The sequence below is a fragment of the Parasteatoda tepidariorum genome, chromosome 12, assembly GCF_982258835.1.
Source record: "Parasteatoda tepidariorum strain Cologne lab strain chromosome 12, Ptep-v5.0, whole genome shotgun sequence".
Classification (NCBI taxonomy): domain Eukaryota; kingdom Metazoa; phylum Arthropoda; class Arachnida; order Araneae; family Theridiidae; genus Parasteatoda; species Parasteatoda tepidariorum.
In genome coordinates this window covers 62,106,557-62,123,678 of record NC_141766.1, presented here as the reverse complement: position 1 = coordinate 62,123,678, position 17,122 = coordinate 62,106,557, and the positions used below count along the sequence as shown (strand labels likewise).

General features: G+C 32.5%; 1 long non-coding RNA gene across 10 annotated transcripts in view; it reads right to left on the bottom strand.

The window, feature by feature from the left end:
* The window catches only part of LOC107447505 (uncharacterized), a 290,115-nt gene that overhangs the window by 10,554 nt on the left and 262,439 nt on the right, over positions 1–17,122 (bottom strand). For all 10 annotated transcript variants that reach the window (XR_001584536.4, XR_001584537.4, XR_001584538.4 and 7 more), the window contains one exon: positions 4,160–4,226. This is a non-coding gene — a long non-coding RNA (uncharacterized LOC107447505). The remainder of the gene's footprint in view (positions 1–4,159; positions 4,227–17,122) is intronic.

The window sequence follows — 17,122 nt, the reverse complement described above, 5'->3', positions numbered from 1 at the left end:
ACATCCATTTGGAATTTCCTTTTTTTGTGTGTGTACATCCATTCTATAGGCACTTTGGGTTTTTTAAGAATTAGTAATTAAAAGTTCAGAATTAGCAATTTCAGAATTTAAGGGCATTCAAAATTTTTAAAAACTCCAATTACGGAATATTAAATTTTTTACAATTCTATTTTATTAATTTGGTTTGGTTTATTAATTAAGTTTTGGCAGTGAATGTTTAGAACAAACAGGTTTGTCAAAACAATTTTCTAGAATTTACGAATTTAAACATTCGCCTGAAGGACCTAATGCAGACATATATTTAAATTACTTGAATTTAGTGGAGTTAAAAATGCTCTTCAGTCTAATTTATTAAAGCATAAATTTATTACTCTTGCTACTACTGAGAGGAATATTATCTGAAACTACGGAGAATATGTAGTAGTTTTCCCCTATTTTCAGAAATAAACTACTTTTTGCATAGGTTAGAAGATAGATATACCATGGATGGTATATCTATCTTCATAGCAAATATTACATAGTTTCATAGCAAATTTTGTTTTACCTATATAAGTAATATAAATTTGAAGTATAGAAAGAAGGAATTTCGAATACACCCATAGTATAATTCATGAAATTTCAGATGCTGATAATTATAAAAATATAAGCAAATTATGGCAAGATTACGTAGTAGAGATACAATCCTGCAAGAAATTGTTTGCATTTTCGACATTTTAAAAACATTTTTTCAGTATTTGAAACTTCATGATTGACTTTGAACTTATCTAAACTTATTTTCTTTGTACTATTTTATATCCTTCCCAAATTAATTGCTACATTTAGGTCGAAAATTTTGCCCCAAATTAGTTGCTACATTTCAAATAGGTGGAGTCATAAGTAACTCTAAAAGCAATGCAATAGATAGACACCAGTTAAACTATACTACTAATAAATTCACGATTCAATGACTAAAACATAGTTTTAAGCATATATTTAATTAATTACTGCAGGAGGAGTACTAACAAAATGGGATGCTTCCTCAAGGCTTACGAGCTCTGGATTTTTTAAACTAATTTGGTACTGATTCAAGAAGAAGAGGAAGGAATTCTTGGTAAGTAAATGCTGTTGTTTGATAGCATTGCGCATTGAAATTTCTGAAAAATATTCAAACAAAATCAGAAAATCATATCAATAATAAGTGCAAAAGTATGCAAATGTAGCAACGAATTAGAGACAGAAGAAGTATTACATATGTAAGTAAAACAGCCATTTTCCATTGCTTCCTTAGCACGTCCCACAAAACTTTATGAATATGTCTGATTAGTTAGTTAAGCATGTTGCCTAATCATTAAATTTAGTGGAAAACGGTTTTTTGAGTCCATTTGAATGCAATTTTTCACAATAATAATTTAAAATTATAAAATTAAGGTAATTTAGATAAATAAAAATACCAACTCGAAGACTAATGAAGATTAACTTCAGAAAGGTAGTGCGCATCTAGCGGTGTGCGATAACATTTCCAGCTGTGTTCATAATCACTCTGTATACATAAACCCGATAATCAAAATTTTTAAATGTTAAAAACACTAACCAATTTTTGCTTCTTTAAATATTGTTACACTACCATAGTGTTATTGAATGGAAACTAAAACTTTATAATTTATAACTTCGCCTAACTTTTAGGAGAGGCAATTTGCAATGAAAGAATTTTATTATTTTAGAATGATCTTTAATAGCATATTTGTGCAGTTGCAATCTAGTTTTATAAAAGTGCATCTTATTTTTTTTAAGGGAGCCTTTGCCAAATTTATTTTCTTCTTCTTCTCATCATTATTATTATCAGTTTCTTACAACCCGTAACTCTTTCAAAGCTGCCTACACTAAATTTAGGTTGTTAATGACACAAAATCAACAATGACAGGTTGATAATTTTGAAAACGCTTGATTTTTCTTTTTTATAATGTTGAAAAGCTTATGTAAGGAAATTTCAGGTTTATAGGCAATATGGGTTTGTGTTGTTAATTATTTTTTTTTTTTTTCTTTGCCGCGTCCCCATTTTCAAACAATTTAATTAGTATATTTTTTACAAAAATTAGCATATTTTTTAAATAGTATATTTTTTTATGAAAAGTATGATATTTTTTTTTAATATTTTTATTTACTTCATGATTTTCTAAAAAAAAGAAATTATTGTGTTCAATATAAAAAATGAGAATAGAAGTACTTGATAAAATTTAAAGAAAATTTGAATTTTTTTTTTCTCTTCATTATCATATTTGCTTCTTTTTTTTTTTTTTTTTCTTTGGCTTTTTTAGAAAAAAGTGATTAGATTTATTTTGTTACCTCCACTAATAATGACCAAGGGTCCAAATTTTCGAAGACTAATAGAAAGCTAAAATGAAATTGTTAATGAAATGTTATTCATATATTCATATATATGTAATTCATACATTCATAAAAGAATTGTAACTGTAAATTCATGAGTTTCCCTTGCATATACTTTCGTAAAGATTTAATTTTTTTCTCTGCACAATTTTTTTTATCTATCTCTTCTATTAAGAAATTTGTGCTTTAAAGACAGCTTAAATTAACAATTATATTTTCAAGCATTAGAATATAATGCCTAATACCATTGTTTTTTTTTTTTAATATAAATTAAAATTTTAGAGTTTTGAGGGTATTAGAAGATTACAGCGAACTATTATTAGAATCACAACAGTTTTTTTCTTTTGTTTTTTTCATTTCAGATTTTAATAGCTATGAAATAAGTGTCCCCAACGAAACTTTAATAAAAAAAACTTTTTAGTGATAGAAAATAACTACACTAATATGTTTTTAGAGCAGCATGTCGCGAACAACTAAGTAGAATATAAAAATGCTGAATTTGACAATCACCTTCATTCCCTGCACAAAAAGGGAATTTCAAAACTCCTCCGATAATCTGACAAATATTTGAAAGTTGTAAATTTAAATATCTTGTGCGTTGAGAAAAATAACACATATATATTAAAGTAAATCGTATCAGCATTTGGACGCATTTTAAAATATTGCCAACTTCCCAAAAGCAGCAATAAAAATATAATTTTCCGTACATCTGAATGGTCTATTAGTTGATTAGTTTTATAACAAAAATTATTACATGTTTTGCATTGCTCTGCTCATATATTTAAAAAAAAAGAGAGAGATGTAAGTAAATGGAATCAAAATCTTCAAGCCAAAATAGTACAGATATAACAGGACTTGTAAATGGTATCTTCTTTGATGCCAGAACATTCTAAGTTATAGTTAAATTTGAAAACTCTGAATAAACTCATTTAAATCTTATTTTTTTAAAAAAATGAAAAATGAGCTTTAAGCGCCATCTGGTGTCCTACATCGGTACTGAATATTGCTCAGGTATATTTATAGTGCAAAAAACGATTGTTAAAGGACATCTGTTCACTTGAAACATCTAGTATAAGCTTAATATACTTTATTCAATAGTTATCAAGAAGAATTTTCAACTAACCAACTCTTTTTAACCACGTGCTTGTCACAGTAGTAATCAGCATTAAATCATTTCTGAGGGAGGTTCTATATTATAAAGAAGGAGGCGCTTAAGTTTAACTCTGAATTTCCGAGAGGTACTTTTGTGAATCTAAGCTATTCCAGAAGCTATCGCAAGATATTGTCAATCTTTTGCATGGCCTATAAGTTTCTATGAGTTAAAGATAGTTTAAGGAGTTATAAGTTCAAACATTTTTAAAGTTAGAGCTAAATATATCATTATAATAGAGGTGGTCCCTCTAATATAATAGGGGTGGCTACTCAGGGCTTTAAATCTCGTTTTAAACCAATATTTTCACATTTAAAGTCATAATCCAGAGTAAAAAACAATAACGTATGATTGAAATGAGCATATACTAGACCAATCAAGCGTTTCAAAGCTTAAATTTACAGTTCTCAGTAACTACCATTCAAGGTAAATAAAGGCGGGTAACAAGCCCCACCTTTGAATCCCACCCATTTTGAGGATGCAAATTGTCATTTTTTTTACAAAATTCTATTTGTTTATGGCATCGTTTTAAAAGTTTCTATGGATAAAAGATAAATTTTCTAAGTTATTAAAAAGGGAAAAGACTATAAAACAGAGAACAACGAAGTAAAAAAAGCTTAGAAAGATCTTTGAATATGAACTCACCTTGAAATTGGAAAAATGAAGAGATTTCCTTGATTTTCGTAATCTTCGTTTTTCAATTTCATAAAATCTGAAAACAAAAATAGATATGTCAGATTTTAAATACAGAGCTTAAAAATTTATGAGTAAAAATTTAACTTCAATATGTATTGATATATTCCCCTTTTTACCGTGCAATATTAATCTATATAACTATTTAACAATACATCAATACTACAAACGTTATGAGCATGGAACACTTTATGATTGATTATCATTTACACCATAAATACTCATTAAAACTATATTTTTATAAAAGAAGATGATTATTATTTAAGTTAAACTAGTTTTATAGTTCAAAGAAAACAACTTTGTTGACCGCTTACAAGATTTCCCGTGTTTCCGTTGCTATCATAAACTATTTCAAATCTAAGACTTATATAAAAAGTTTCTACCATTATAATTAACTGAATTCAGATTTAATAATTATATTTGTCGCGATGCAATTTAAAAAATAAATTCGTGTAAAATCTGAAATTTTCATTCCTCAAAGATCCTCTACGTGGTAGTACAGCGAGCGCTGATCAAATGAAAATGTCTTTTTGAAAATGTAAAATGTTAATATTTATTTTCAAAAATAATTCAAAAGTTCAAAAAGTGGTTGCAAAACTACTCCGTTTTTTCTCTCTGATCATTACAGTCCCAGATTTGCTTAACATCCTACTTGCCAACTTTTCGAAGGCATTTAAAGTTACAGCAAATATTAGGCTTCAAAATTTGATCTTTGATTTAATAAAATTTATCTACAAGCGATTTAAATAAAATTAGAAGTAGCTAGGATTAGCATGTACACAGAGATGCCAACTGCCCGGGGGCGACAAAATTGTTAAAAAAACGGCAAGTAACAACAAAGTAAATTTTGCAAATATTTGACTATTTATGCTTGCTTTTTAAAAGGTATAGCATGACATAAGTTCTACAAATTGTGAATTATATAAGCCTACGAATTATTTAGAATTAGTGGTGGATAAAAATCTACTAAATTGAATTTATTAAACCAAGAATCACAATTCATAAACTACCACTCTAAAATATGTATTTGCTGCCCGGAGCAAGTTGGCATCTCTGTGTAGATAACCGTCATCAATTATGCCTTTCATTTTTCAAAAATCAATTACTGTACATATCAAATCATGTTTTATCTTTATTTTTAATTTAAGTCTACAATCAATATTTCTAGTGTTAAGTCAATTTGTCATATTAAATTTCATTGTTTTATTATTTCACAAGCAAACGGCTTAATTTTTTTTATGGTTACCACAATGTATTCGAATGAACTTCAATGTATGTCACAATTAAATATGTGCTAGTTAAAATATAGAAATTTAATTAGTGAAATATGTATCAATTTATGTTATTATTTATTTATGTCAACTTATGTATATATATGTCAAATTATGTTTATATTTATATATATCAACTTAGATTCGATGAATCAGATATTCAAATGTTATATTTACTCAAGCAAAGTGCTTGTTTTTCTATTAGCTACCACATCGACTGCTAAATTCAAAATGTTATTACTATAAATTTTCTGTAAATTTCTAGATGTATGGGATAGGGGCCGCTAAGTGGCCCAGGTGCCCAATTTTTGTAAATAAAGTAAGTAAGTAAGTACATAACCGTTTATAACACTCACAAAATTTGAAACTTCTTTTAAAAGAAAAGGAATTTTAAGTCAATTATTTCCTCGTTAGTATTTATATTGGATGAGCAAGATATTCGCAAAATATTTTGATAATATTGAAATATACATTTATTTCTAAAATCAGAAATCTATTTATTTATTTCTTATGGAATTGGGTAATTAAATGAATTAGGAAATTTGAAATTATTTTCTTAATTTAATGACAAATATGTAAAAATGTTCTTTCCTTTAGGTAATGTGTTAAAAATTATGAAGTTGTATCAGATTTATTATGGAACGGCTGCGATATATTTTCACTTAAGAATTATTCAAGATCAAAACTTTAAGGAAAGACATACTAAAACTTATTCATCTTAGTTTTCTTAGTTTTACAGCAATAAGTTTATTGAGAACCTTGAGAATTCTGTTATAAATAAGTAAATATATTTTTTTTCTCATTAAGCTTTGGTTAAAACTAATTTATAGTAACCCGCATTGGTTGAATGACTTCTGAGGTGACTTTAAAGAATAAAAAAAGATCTCAATCAAAATTCTGTTATCCTAATTTCTTGAATCCTAACAAGTGCCCTAAGTTCGAAAGCATTCTTGAAAAGATAGAAAGCAAAACTGACAGTAGAAAATCATTTGATAACCAAAGAAAATTCAAATCTAATTTCTCAAGATCTGGTTTGAGTTAAGTTTAATATCACTAACATCTTAACCCGCCGGCAATACTTCTACAACAGGCTATAAATGCAAGCAATAACCTATGTGTATCTCTTTCTTTCTAAAATCAAATAAACATTAACTCATCATTTAAATCACTCAAGGACTGTCGAATATTAATTATTAACAATAGACACTTCTGTTCTCTTCTTAATAGCCCTCTCAATAGCCCTGTGAAATGTAAATAATACCTTTACCAAATTCTCAGAATTCAATTCATCGCAAAATAGAATCCAGAAATTATAGCAGTTACAGAGACAGACATCAAACCTAGCAATAAACTTAAAATCCCTAATTTTATAAGTGTGATCCCTAATTTTATAAGTGCATTTATAAGTGTGATCGAATCATCCGAACTGCAGGCGGTAGTTCCATTTTTATCCACAGAAAATACAAGTCATCTGTTTTTGACATGAACAGTAAAGATAATCGGGATGGAATTTCTATTATTATTTAAATTAAGTACAGAAACATCAAGATCTCTTCTATTTACAATCCATCACATAATAACCGTAACGAAAATTATTTCAAATGCCTTTTCTCTTCTAACGTTGACGCCATTGCGTTTGCAGATTTTACTCACTAAGAATACTATTTGGAACTGCAGAAAGAATAAAAAATAAAAACTCGGAAATCGACTTCACAAAACAAAAGAAAAATAATGACTTACTTTTACGTACTCAGCCAACATATACTCATTTTTCCAGCCGATATCCCTTGATATTATCATTACAAATCTATCAAGATAATATGTCAAGATAATATGAACATTTATCAAGATAATATGTCCATCAATGAAGACATCAATTCTAATACAGAAAACCTTCAAATGCCATTTCTACTGCATAAGTTCACTCAACTGAACTCTTTCCTATCAATGTGAATAACTGTAAACTTCCTAATCACATCAAAGAACTTACCAAACTTAAAAACACCAAAAGATACCAACATACCTTCAATCTTGACCCCAAAAGACCTCGACACACAATCAACACACATCGTAAGGATCTCTGAAATGGAAAACTCAATAACTTAAATATTAAAGATAAATTCATATGGAGAATGACCAGAGCCCTCAAAAGATCTTTTTTCAGCAACCTTCCTGTCGACGGGCTTTATGCCAAAACAAATACACCGCGCAGAACCAAGTCGAAGTTTTCGCCAACACTACAGAAGAGAAATTTAATATTAATAGAGACATCTCCTGCCCGATACTGACAACTTTGTTAGTGATACATATGAAAGGATCACTAATACCTATCCCAGTATTCCAATTACTATTGGACTAACGACCGATGAAGACTAACGTTATTCACATGCTTAACAATAGGAAGACGCCTGGCTATGATGATGCCACAAATTCGATAGTTAAAAATATGCTTCAAAACTTAAATTGGCCAGATCACAAACATCTTCAACGCTTGCATTAAAAATGAATGCTTTCCCAACGAGAGGAAGAAATCGGATATTATTCTTTTTTCTAAGCCTGAGAAAGATGCTTCGTCTCTTGAAAACTACCATCCCATAGGTCCCTTTCAATGCTCTCAAAAATCTTCGATGATGATTAGATAATTATCTGAAAAATATATCAAAGCAATACGGATTTCGTATGAATCTCTCAACTAAAATGCAACTTGTAAACATACTGGAATATATCAGCAATACCAAATTCAAATATGAAACTGTCCCCATACTCGTGCTAAACGCCACCAAGGCATTCGATCGAGTGTGGCCTAAAGAAATAATCGTCAAACTGCAATTCGTGGGCATCCCCGACGATCTCCTTTTAATCCTAAATTCCTTTCTCATCAATCGTCAATTCAGAATCAAGATTATTAATACCTACGCATATAAAAGTCGGCGTACTACAAGGAAGTATACTTGATCCTCTACTTCACATTCTATTTACTGCTGATTTCTCCATTAATGATAAAAACCTAAATGAGTATACTGCCATATATGCTGATGACCACGTAGTTATCACTAGATCAATTAGTCACAATCATATAATATATGAAATGCAGAAGAAAATTACGACATTAAAACATGGTGCTCTAAGAGGAAGACCAAACTACATCCCGACGAATGCCAACTCTTAGTGTTTAAAGTTAGGAGAAATGACGCCAAATATCAGAAATCAATATCAATAACTTCATTATACTAAGCTGTAAACACTAAGCCATCTAAAAAATACCAAATACTTAGGCATTGCAATTACTTCTAACTTAGCATGGAACAACCATATCAACAATAATATTAAAAATGTCGATGGTTGCCTACTGGACCTTAAACTCAATACTCAACACCCAATCCCAAAATGATCTTAGATGCAATAGAACTATATATCTTATCATATATGCGCAATACGCCCTTTATTAAGTAATGTCCAGCAATTACCATTTTACCAGTGTATCTTCAAAATAAACTCTCCTCCTTCGAAGAAAAACCTTTCAGACATCGTGTTGGTGCACATAAGTGCATTAGCTACAATAATAGCATTAGATCCGACTTGAAAGTTGAAGATATTTTATGGAAAAACTTAGTACTAAATTTTCAGACAAAGCTAGAGAATGAAAACGACAACTGCTTGATATGGAATAAAGCTTTCAGAGTTTTTGGTAATACAGTCGACCCCGCTTAAAAGAATATCATCGGTTCCAGCCAAAGCTATGCTATTAAACGGGTTATTCGACTGAAAATGGAGTGCAATATTCAATCTTAAATTCTAAATATTTGCGAAATTTCACTTTTTAATGGTATTTAATGCATAATGTACCGTTTTGATTAAATAAACTCAGTTTATGATGAATAAACAATTCAATAATTTCAATTCATCAGTTTATGATCATAAAATATAAATGTCATTTAAAGTTACATGAAACTAAATCAATGTTAGTGAAAAGTATAATATAGATACTAAAATATTATTTGATCCCTTCCAAAAAAACTGTAATTGAAGACGATTTTTAGACCCGTTTAATTCGTCAATTTATGAAAATTAGATTTTCCCCTTTCTGTTTATACTAATACTTTCAAAACTTGCTTATTCCTTTCAAATGTATTCAGAATTTTTTTTATTTATTCATTCATTAATTTTTTCGAATCTTCGAAACTCGAGAAATTCAAAATTAATGTGCTAATCTAGTTTGTTTTTTTCTTCGATTAATTGCGCTCAACTTGAAACCAACTCAGATTTATTCACTGGATAAAGCAATGATTATTCTACTTAAGAGAGAGACACACTGTACACTAGTGTGTCAGATTTTGGAAACTTTTTCTTAAAAAAGCTAATAACGCATCAGGAGGGTACCACAAGGCTTGACTACAAAACAAATCCCACTGCACCTTTTTTTTACATTCTAAGTGATGCGTGACTGAAGTAAGTCAAAGAAGGGAGAAAAAAAACCTTTCGTTTATTTAAATCTATAATCGGCAGCAAGATTTGATTAATTTTTAAACTTTACCACCTGTTTAGACCAACTAAGGAACAGGTAGTCCCTGTTAAAGGAACCAGCTATTGTATCCTTTCCTTAACTGAAAAACTGAAATTCCATTTCAGCTGGTGAAACATTTCTCAAAAATATAAATATATTTTTTAATTTCAGTACCTCCTCTTTATGCAATTAGGCGGGGACAAGAAACAGCAAAAATCAGTTTAACCTTTTCGAGTCGGACGAGTCATATATGCATTCTCATGGTGCCGATAATCAAGGCAAAAAAGATAAAACTGGTAGCCAAACTATTTTTAAAACAGTTTATTACTGGGCAGGGGTAATGATAGTTTGCTTTATTGAATTCACCACTATTTAGTTTGAATTAAAAATTGTATAGTTACATTTTTATCACGCATGGATAGGATGTGTTAGATTGAAAGTGAAAGCAAAAATAGATCTGTCAAATTAGACTTGCCCAAACTTAAGTTACCGCTTTTAGTTTTTTACCATCCTGATTCCTTACGAATACATTTATGACTCTCCCGTCTCGAAAGGGTTAAATGAGGAAGTTTAACATTAGTTTCATATGAAATGATTTGGTTACATCAAATTTTATTCGTATAAGTGGATTATTCGATAATCAATTAACTGGGGACGACTGTATGTCAAAATATTAAAAGCGCCTCCACGAAGGAGCTTGCTTGCTTGCTTTATTTAGAAAAACTGGGCACCTGGGCAGCGCGAAGAAGCTTGAAAAGAGTGGCGTTGCATATGAACTTTTAAATCATTTTTATGTAGTGGTGTGAAAAATAAATTTAAATGAATAAAAAAGAAATGCATTAAAACATAAACATAGCTACCACTAGAATAAATTTTTGCAAAAAGCGTAGAAATTTGGCTGCCCTGTAATACGAAATACTGTTACTGTTTTTTTTTCCTGAGGTAAATCTGCCGCTGGCATTTTTTTAACCTTTTTATTTAAATTTTCCCAAATTTACATCAATTAATTTCAAATTATTTCGTTTATACATGCACAGTTTTCACCTCTGCAGCTTATTGGTGTTTCGATATCAGAGCATTCTTTTGGGTCGCTGCCGAAAGATCACTTAATTTATAACTATAGAACAATGACCAACCCAGAAATGAGTGGCAGTTCTGAAAGTGAGAAGGAAAAAGCGAAAATACTGGTAGTAGAACTATTTCAATTATAGATAATTTTCGGGAGGAATAAATCTTTTCTTAGCAAAAAATAATTCACTGCTGCTTTTTTCTCGGGAAAGAAGCAATTCCATATTTAAATTTTTACCGTTAAAAAAATTTGGTAGTTATGGATACTCTATTATTCCCGAGAAAAAAGCTAAAAATGAAATTTATTTGCTACCAGTTTTTACTCATTTCCGTCCTGCTATATCTGGACTTTCAGCCCTGACGAGTGGTAATCACCAAGACACCATCACATTAACCCATTGCACCATCAACAGTCACCACTTTAAAATTAAGAAATTTTATACCTTAATAATTGGTAACCGCATTATTTTAAGAATTTTAAAATTGTCTAATAATTACTATACAGGGTGTCTCAGTTAAGCGTTTCAGAACTTCTAAGAGGGGTAGGGGGCATCCTGACGACTCGAAATCATATAGCAATGTGGGGTCGGAAATGCTTTCCTGAAGCGGTGACGTACACAGAAGCACCATAAAGAAAAGAGACCGTAAGTGAAAAATCGCTATAATAATACATTGAAAAAATTATATGGCCTCCTCGGTCACCCGACCTATCATGTCTTGATTTCTGGAGTCATATGAAAACACTGGTTTATGACACCCCAGTTGATAAAGCTGGTTGCAAGAATCGCAGTAGCTGCCTGCGAGATATGCCTGGAGTATTGCAGAATGTTCGAATGTCCATGCGCCGGAGACGTGAGGTGTACATTGTAGCAGGTGGCAGAAACTTCGAACACTTACTTTAGCCCATGCACCATATAATTTTTCAATGTATTATTATAACGATTTTTCACTTACGGTCTCTTTTCTTTATGGCGCTTCTGTGTACGTCACCGCTTCAGGAAAGCATTTCCGACCCCACATTGCTATATGATTTCGAGTCGTCAGGATGCCCCCTACCCCTCTTAGAAGTTCTGAAACGCTTAACTAAGAAATTGTGTACTTAAAATGCTATAGTGCTGGTATTAGATCAAACAGCGTTTAAAAGTACTTGGAGTGCAAAGGGTTAATAGAGATACGGACTTAATTTTCTTTTGGCTTAATTGATTTCACTCTATATTAACTTATATTCTTAATTATTTTTTCCCTTTGACTTCTACCCCTTTGTCTTAATTGATATTACTAAATTCATATTGTGATGATATTTCACAATTCATTTTCTCAAGTCTATTTAACACGTTCACGCCGGGGTGACCCACCGGTGGGTCACTATAGATTGTCTCATCGGGCGGCGCACCGGAGTAAACACTGGTAACAAATAAATTTCATTTTTTAGTTTTTTTCCGGGAATAATAAAAATCCATAACTACCAATTGTTTTTAACGGATGCAATTTTTAGATTGAATTGCTTCTTCGCCGTGATAAATTCCTTTACAGTGAATTGTTATTGTTGAGAATAGATTATTTCCTCCCGAATATTATCTAATATTGAAGTAGTTCTTTAACCAGTATTTTCGCTTTTCCGTCCCGCTTTCAGGCGCAACACCCGGCGTGAACGTGTTAAACAATTGATTTAATGCTGTTTACTTAAAAATATTGCAGATATTTTTTTAATTCTTTATTTATTACTCTTATCTAGTTTGCTTTAGGGTGTAATCTAATTAATACCTAAACTTCATGATTTTACTTAAATTTCTTTTTATCAACTTCCAACCCAAATATTGTTTAATATGTGTCTCTAACTAAAGACGAATAACATGATGCCGATTCGCGGCACTGCACTGAAATAGTTTTCTGTTTCCAACGACTAGGCATTAATGGGTTAAACATCAAACAATTATAAAGAAAATATTAAACTGGTCGTTCACATGTTTTTAAACTAAATGAATGCTTTTAGGTTAATTACTACTTAAATAATAGGTAACACAAATGGCCCAGTGGTAAGCCAAGTTTTGCAAGCATCGAAAAAAATTAAAAAAATAGTTATTATATTAAAAAGAAAAACTGTGTTTGATTATGTTTGTAGTATTAGTTCAAAATATACTAAAAGTATTAGTACAAAATGTTTTCAAAATTCTAAGTTAATGTATCCAAAGTATGGTCATTTTAATTTGTAATTCTAGTTAGATTGTTAATACTGAGAAAGTTTTAGCTCCTTTTTTAAAAAACTAATACCACTTTTTAGTTTTTTCGGGAGCATATAAGCATAGTTAACCCATTTCTGGCTAGCGTTCCTTTGTAATTTCCGTTTCATTAATGGAATTTACTTTGTAGAAAAACAATAGATGTGGCTACCGTAATATGTTTATAACATCAATACTCGATTTTGAGCAGTGGTGGAAAAGGGGCGTTTGTCTTCCAATGAGGGGAACCGGATTCCAATTCCAGCGATGGCAGGTCATACGAATTCCGCACCAGACGACCACTGCGCAGACGTAAAATATCCTCAGTTAGACGGATCATGGGTTAGAATCCCCTTGCCACAAGGCTGACCCTGTAAGGTTTTTGTGGTTTTCCTATCCTTATAGCTCAAGTGTGGGTAAGTTAAATCAAGAAGTCCTTCACGACGGCAAATTTCCCCCAATACTTTATCCAGGCTAAAAACTTGTAGAGAAGTTAGGGCACATCATCAGCACTAAAACTGTATACGAACGCATGTCCAGAATTGTCGGCGTACGTGGTTCGGGGCACTTACTAAGAATACGGAGAAACAATTCATAATAGGGAAGCACCTTTAGTGGCATTTGACGACATTTCCCGCATGGGTTCCCATGCAATTTTAATTTTGAAGTGCCCTAACAACTCCCCCAGACGTTTGTAGCAACATTTATGCGACCCTCTGTAATATATAACGTTTTTAAACTTGTACATTACGATAAGCAAAAAATATAGCCACAGTGCTGACGTGAACTATTCTCAGTGGTAGACGGATCATGGGATAGAGTCGCTTTGCCGTTAGGCTAACCGTGGGAGGTTTTCGTGGTCTTCCTCTCCATATAACGCAATTGCTGATTAGTTCCATCAAAAAGTCCTCCATGGAGGCAAAAGTTCTCCCAATACTTAATAAAGGAATTCCCTTGCGTTCTGGATTGGGTTCAAAATTACAAGGCTACGGAGTTGAACATTAGTAGTTGTAATCCCAAAAAATTGGGTCGGCTGTTCCCCGACTGTCATAAAATAAAATAACATACTTGATATTGGTTCAGAAATTTAAGCAAAATATCTTTTTAATCCTTTCGTTACAGCCAGGTTTGAAAGCGAGACTGAAACGAGGAATGGCTGGTAGTAAAACCATTTCGGTTATAACTAGTTTCCGGGAGGAGTTAACTAATTCTTTTTAAAACTATTCATCAATATCTGCATTATCCTTGGTTGTTGTTGTTCATTTACGTCGCACTAGAGCTGCACAATGGGCTATTGGCGACGGTCTGGGAAGCATCCCTGAGGATGATCCGAAGACATGCCATCACAATTTAGATCCGCTGCAGAGGGGATGGCACACCCGCTTCGTTAGCCCGACGACCAGCACGCGCAGTCGAGCACTTTACGGTAGAACAGTTTAACGAGGACCAATACCTCACACCTTCGGTCCCTACGCAGGCTGATCCAAGTGGTCACCCACCCGCACACTGATCGTAGCTAGTGATGCTTAACTTCGGTGATCTGCTGGGAACCGTGTTTTAACGATCAGTCCACTGCGGGGCACATTTTCCTTGGAAAATTAAGCAGTTTCATTTATTGACTAAAATTATAAAAGAAATCTTGATAGTTACAGATATTTTATTTTTCTCGAAAAAATGCTAAAATGAAATGTCTTTCGTACCAGTTTTTGCACTTTTCCGTCCTGCTATATAAGGGCTTTCAGCCATGGTTACAGCATACCTGCCATCTCTTCCGGATTTTCCGGAAGATTTTGTTTTCATATTTAAAGTGGTAATAAATACATACTATTTTTTTCTTTTATGAACTTACTTTTTAAATGATTTTGATCCCCACTATTCTTTCAAAAATTAAGCACATATATTAATATGCGTTACTATCATGGTTGTCAACTTAAGTTTGCTCATATGCAACGCATTTGTTTGCTTAAAAATTGAAGTTTTAATTCCATTTTAATACCACTGGGAAAAATGATAATGGAAGGGATTAAAAGATGGCAGGTATGTTACAGCAGTCAGCTCCGCTGAAGTCAAGCCTTCGAACGGTGCACCACGCCGTGAACTGAGCTGTTGTCTGTAAGCGGACGTGCTGGTCTTGTATATTTGGAGAGGGTTTAGCTTGATTGTTATTCATTTGCGTCGCACTAGAGCTGCGCAATGGGCTATTGGAGACGGTCTGGGAAACATCCCTGAGGATGATTCGAAGACATGCCATCACAATTTTGATCCTCTGCAGAGGGGATGGCACCCCCGCTTCGGTAGCCCGACGATCTGCACGCGAAGTCGAGCACTTTACGGTAGAACAGTTTAACGAGGACAATTACGGCACACCCTCGGTCCCTACGCAGACTGATCCAAGTTATCACCCACCCGCACACTGACCGCAGCCAGTGATGCTTGACTTCGGTGATCTGCTGGGAACCGTGTCTTAACGATCAGTCCACTGCGGGACTGATTTGGAGAGGGATTGAAGTTAGATTTCGGGTATTTTTCTAGTATTCAATTAACTTTAAAAAAATATATATTAGGAGCATACAAAATATGCTTTTAATCGTAGTAATGGTTATTGAACAATATACGACTAAATAATATACAGCTCTTGTACACGCAGATTATCACTTGGATGCCAGCTAAAACTTGAAGATTATTTATCGGGATAATTAAACCCAGTCACATCCAGTATATAAATCTATCTTCAGACCAGAGAGTACCCTAGCCATTCTTGTGAACTTTCAACCCTCTGGTACAAAACAATTAATTAACCTTTTAAAGTACCATTTATGTCTAGTATGGGTAAATTGAAATATTTTTGGAATTTTTTAGATACAGAAAAAAGTAATTTAGTTTATTTGATAAAATTAATTTAAATTTTAGCGCCACTTTTTTCTGGTGGTAAGTATGTACAATATCTTTTTCGATTAGGTATAATAAAGGAGTAGGGAACTTAAAAATTTTTTATTTCGTTATATTTATAAAATGAATATTTTAAACTCTTCCAAACCGTAAATGAAATTAAATAACATTTTATACATTCCCTAAAACTGACAAACTGGAACAATTTTAAAAACTTTAGTCATGCTTACTTCATCAAAACTGCAGTTAATAACAAATACCGTCCCTAATTAAAATTTGTTAAACAGTTTACCATGGACATTTAAAAATCGCTGGTAAATAAACTAACCACTATCTTAAAAAGGGTAAAGGCATGTTAAGTCTTTTCTGGACAGGGGGCGAGTGAATTTGTGCTTAATTATTTATACAATTACAAACCTACTATCTCCTCATGTTTTTCTCCAAAAATTTAAAATAGTATCAATATATATACTCTATAACAAAAAAATCGACGCACCAAGAAGCAATCATCCGATTGCTTTGAAATTTCGTATGCATGAATGTTTTGAACAGATCAGGCTGGAATGATGCCGACTGGGGACGTATAGTCTTTAGTGACGAATCCCGCTTCCTACTGTGTCCTGACGATCATCGAAGGCTTGTTTGGAGACGCACAAGGCAGGGGGGGGGGATCCTGCCTTCACTATTGCATGCCACACCGGCCCTGAACAAGGCATTATGGTCTGGGGTGCCATTTCCTTTCACAGCCGAACCCCTTTGGTCGTCATTAGAGGTACACTTACTGCACAGCGATACGTCGACGACATCCTAAGACCTGTTTTGCTATCCTTCTTTCAGCAGGACAATACCAGACCACATACGGCACGTGTTGCTATGAACTGTCTGCAAGCTTGTCAAACTCTTCCTTGGCCTTCCAGATCACCAGATCTCTCTCCCATCGAGCATGTCTGGGATATGATGGGAA